The 5206-nt window shown below is 37.2% G+C and overlaps 1 non-coding gene across 1 annotated transcript; it reads left to right on the top strand.

Annotated features, from left to right (window-relative positions):
* Window positions 1–699: 699 nt before the first annotated feature.
* Window positions 700–771, top strand: TRNAA-CGC. Its single transcript has one exon. It is a non-coding gene; the product is annotated as a tRNA-Ala (tRNA).
* Window positions 772–5206: the final 4435 nt, after the last annotated feature.

The following is a 5206-nucleotide window of genomic DNA, read 5'->3' on the forward strand; positions in this document are numbered from 1 at the left end:
AGAGAGAGAGGGAGAGAGAGAGAGAGGGAAGAAAGAAAAAAGGGAGACATAGATGAAACAGAAAGAATACATGTACAACAACAAATCAATGGCAACGTGAGAAGGCGCCTGAAGTTGTGACAGTGAATTCAAGTGGTATCCCTGTTCTCCATCTTTTACACGAAACACCAGTTTATCAATGAATGCATGTACAAGGATAATACAGATCGGCTTAAACGAGCAATTCAGCTCATGAAAATGCTTGTTGAAAAAGAGTTTTAAAAATTGATGGGAAGCAAGAATGTAAAATAAGTTGCGACTTTATTACTTCTTCCTTTAATAGTAATGATTAGATTAAGATTTCTTAGATTTCTTAGATTAGGTTAAATTATTAATGCAGTACATATTAATTCAAAATACGGCCTACTCTTTTATTGTTACTATAACAAAAAATGAATATTTTACTCCATACATTACACTCAGTAACCATGGACAAAACAGATTTCACAACATACATGTAGGCTATGTCAAATTTATGATTAGTTGCATCGGTAGAATGCATTATCTCTTTTTACTCCACAGGGAGGCTTGAGTCGTATTCTTCAACGTCAGAGTCAGTACCCTCAACAAATATACCTGTTTTAAATTAACATAAAATTATATGCGAGTATATCAATGTTTGTTATATACATTAATATTTTAACTGAAATATATATTGGCGGGGATATAGCTCAGTGGTAGAGCGCTCGCTTCGCATGTGAGAGGCCTCGGGTTCAATCCCCGATATCTCCAGATGGAAATGGTTACTTTTGGCGCTTAGAGACTTCGATGCTAACGTTCTTATTATGATATTATTATTAAACCTAGAGTTTTACGAACCGTTGCCTTTTATATATAAATCACTAGAATTCATGTCTAATACACATTTCAAGCTATTACAAATGTTTCTTGTATGACACGTGCCCCAGTGACAACTGCGCCACAGTCCATATACTACCCTAACCCAAATTTAGCTTCAACTCTCGACCAAAATATATCCTATCGTAACCCTAACCCTAAATCAGGTCGCGGCCCTAACCTTAACTGTATAATGTGACGAAGTAAAGCGCGGAGCAACTGATTGCCACCGAGCAAGCCAGTGCCTGAGAACCCCATAAATTCACCACATCAAATATTTTTTGCGAAAAAGAAAGTTCACCACAATCCCTTCCTTTCCATACACCACGTTTGACCTGTCCTGCAAATTTTTTGTTTTCATTAAACCCCCGCAAACTATCAAAAATGAAGCAAGCTGTAAAAATTGTCATTGACAAACACGACTGTATTTTCCTTCACAGCAAATCGTGTTAGCGACCCCATCATGTGGGTTATTGTTATGCCATGCCCCGATCGTCATAATAGAATTAGGCGTAACGAAAGTAAAACGCGGGGCTTCTCGCCGAAAAAAATACGTAGTTGCGTTTTATCCATCATTGCATATGTTGTTGTTGCTGCTGCTGTTGTTGTTGTTATTTTTATTTTTCAGGTAAGGTCGTTGTACCATGAGTACGGTTTCATCTATTCATATTTCATGCATTTATTGTGTGGCAATGAAATTGAACGAAATTATAAACGATAATGAAGACAATGACAACAATTAAAAAAATAATAATAATAACAAAAATAGTAATAAAATAATTATACTCTAATCTAATTTACAATGAAATGCGCTCTGCAACAATCTTAAATAATCACTTTTACGAAGGTTTCTTTTTTAAAGATTATAATCCAGAATATGATTTCGTTGATACACGTTTATTTGTTTGTTCAAAAAGATTGTGTGACACCGGAATGCATATGATTTTACATTGCATTGAGACATTGCATAACAACATCGCATAACAATTCAAATTTGAATCATACCAAGTAGTGTACAATTGTGTACAATCTTAATTACTGTTATCATGCAGAACAGTTGTGGGTGTTCCTTGAAAAAACAGACAAATGCAGAAAATGAAAAGTTGTCATAATTATCGTTTTTATTGTACTACGAAAAGATAATCTAATAATTCATATGGTTTTGCATTGTATTAAAAATACGTACCATACGTTTGCAAATATGGATGTATGTAATCTGTCCAGGAACGTGTTTAAACGTTGGATTGACTCATCTATACCGAAGAGAAAATCCCCTGCTCTCTGCCTCAATCAATAAAAGCCTTAATACTTCTCAACATGTGGCGTTTCAGCTGTTGATTTCAACAAACACCGGTGATCCCACTACACAAACGGTACGTGCCTAAATGCAGTGATGTCGGCCACTTAATTGAGCGGGTTAGGTTGAGTCAGAAATCCGCCGAGTAATGCTTATTGATTTACAGCATTTACAGAATAAAAAATGTACATGAAAGCTACTTCAAGATATATTTTTCGGTACGCGTGTATGTGGATGTACGTTTTTGAGTGTTGAATCTACAATTATCATTTTATTTTGTATAATATTCTCGTCTTCATTTCCTCTTTTGCCACGCGCTTTAATCGACACAAAAAACAAGAATCAATCAATAAGTAGGATTTTTGTTCAGACAACTGCAACCTCACATACAACAATGATATGGTCTATTTAATTTGTTACACCCCATCCTGTACATTTTAATGACGGAATGTTACTATCTGTCAAAAGTTCTCGCTTCACTCACTCAAAATGTATACAAACTTTTAAATTGAAATTAGTTTAAGATACGTCAGCCCGGGATGTCGTCCTCTCTATAAAAATATTGCCGTATTCCTAGATCCGCTTGATATCATGATACTTCAACACTTCTACTATCATCTTTTAATTAAATATACCGCTGTGATTCTGTTACATCCCTTATGGGTATCACATGTGAGCGAGTATCGTCCCATAACGCATCTTGTCAAGTGACACATAAGAAAGTTGAATTAGAGCACATGAATTCTACGAAAGGCGTAACGGCAACGGTAGGCCGTATGTTCTGTAAATCATTGACATAGATATGTCAGCTGCAGACGACATCGACGTTGCCGCGTTCGATATCGTGTGATCGAATGATGGGATGCACTTTTGCAGTCGTCTGGAGAGTACATTGAAGAATTTCGAGAAATCGACCAGGAACTGACAGGGGCCCGCGCAATTATGAAAGTGCTGAGTGATACTCGTGCTCTGCTTTTTTAAGATTCTTCTCCTTCTTCTTTTTCCTCCTCTTCTTCTATCTCATCTTCCTCATAATATTTTATAATGGTTCTCGCTTTTTACTTACTTGTGTATTTATTTATTTACTTATTTAATTAGTTCTGATCTTTTGTCAGAGTAGCCCATTCACGGTGATTTACCAATAAGTAGTGGTCTTCTATGCCATGGGGACCTGAATAATCATGAACATATTTACATCAAAAAGCATAACGTTTATACAGAACAGTTTAAAAAGATTTCCATCGTACATTTAGAAAGATATAACACAGCAATAATAGACGAGGTACAAACAAATACTCGTTTGCAAAATAATCATATATCATTAACCTAGTTAAACTGTAATGCCAATAGGAAAATATTGATTAGGTCAATATTGATTTGAAATATTGATTAAGTCAATATTGTATCGGTAAAAATTAAACAAAATGTAGGTTTTACTTCCCAAGATAATAGTGGTGAGCTCAAGGGGGCTCGTTTTTTACCACAAGCACACTAAGCTGAACCCTGAACCTAGCTGCATCCTCTTATCTTACTTAGATGTAGACTCACTCTGTACGTGTAATGCAAATCACATATAAAAGCTTCGTAAATAACAAATCTGACAAACAGACAACTTAATCCTCGTACAGATTTACAGAATGTCATCATCTGTTTCTTCTTCGAAAATGTAAACGTCTCCTGGTTTATAGAGTAAAGTGACAATATGAGTCAAATGTCATCGTATGCGAATGAAATAAAGCAAGTAAAGTTTAAATTCTTTTCGCTGAAAAAATAGAAAGGTATATAATATATTAATGAAAACGAGAGAGAGAGAGAGAGAGAGAGAGAGAGAGAGAGAGAGAGAGAGAAAGAGAGAGAGAGGCTTTAAAAAAATAAAAACTGGGAATTTCTTTTACAGAACTTCATGGAATCATGATTTTAAATGTCGCCATGAAGCGTCTAGTTAAGAAGAAAATATCAGCAGTAGCATATTTCGTGTTTCGCAGAGAGTGATAGAGAAAACAGATGGTAGAGATAAAGATATATATACAGAGAGAGATAATTGAGGGAGGGGTAGATATATAGATAGAGAGAAAGAGGGAGAGAGAGAGAGAGAGAGAGAGAGAGGAAGAGAGAGCCATAGTTTCAAAGGTGAGAACACATTTTACAGTGTAGAATAAATGAATGTCAATATTCAGGAAATGCATGAAAGAATTAAGGCAGTTACAAATCTACAAGATTGGTTCGGTATTTCGTAGTGTGTGATAGAAAGAGACGGGGGACGGGGGGGGGGGGGACGGGCTAATTAAACAATATGGGAATACTCCAGAGATTTTATATAATAATTAAATTGACATGTTAAAAAAGCATAACAAAGAACATTGTACCAGGAGAGGGTTTGAATGGAGACAAAAACAAAGCAGCGACGAATCAGCAACAGCATCATCGGTATTTTGTCGAGAGTTAGAGGAATCTGTGTCCTCCAGCCAGGATTAAGATACGTGCTTTACACGGTGTCTGTTCCTACATGCAGGGCATAACACTGGCTAAAAGTGCAGCAGGGATTCCTGGTATAATAACATGACCATCAATCAACCTGCCAGCAGACATCAAGTGTAAAGCTGTCGATCTGCCCCATTGAATCAGAAGATCGGACTACGGCCCGCCGGGCAGTGTGTCATGAGGGGCGTAGCACTGTGAGGGAAATGAGGTGGAGGGCGTAACCCCACCCCCTATTTAAACTTCTGTAAACGAGTATAGAGCTGTCGACCTGCCCAATTTGAATCACGAGATCGGGGTACGATTCGCCGCGTCCCCCGGCAGTGTGACATGGTTTTGTTGTCATACATATCGAATGCACGGGCGTAGCGAGAGGGGTAAGAGTGAACCCCATATCACCCCCTCCCCCCACCACCATATTTGTAATATCTGCCAGCTAGTATAAATATGTCGACCTGCCTTATTGAATCATAAGATCAGACTACGATAAGCCGCGTCCCAAGACGATGTGTCATGGCTTTCTAGCATAAACTTTAGCATACAGTACAGTCGCTG

The sequence above is a fragment of the Strongylocentrotus purpuratus genome, unplaced genomic scaffold (genome assembly GCF_000002235.5).
Source record: "Strongylocentrotus purpuratus isolate Spur 01 unplaced genomic scaffold, Spur_5.0 spur5_scaffold_15, whole genome shotgun sequence".
NCBI lineage: Eukaryota > Metazoa > Echinodermata > Echinoidea > Camarodonta > Strongylocentrotidae > Strongylocentrotus > Strongylocentrotus purpuratus.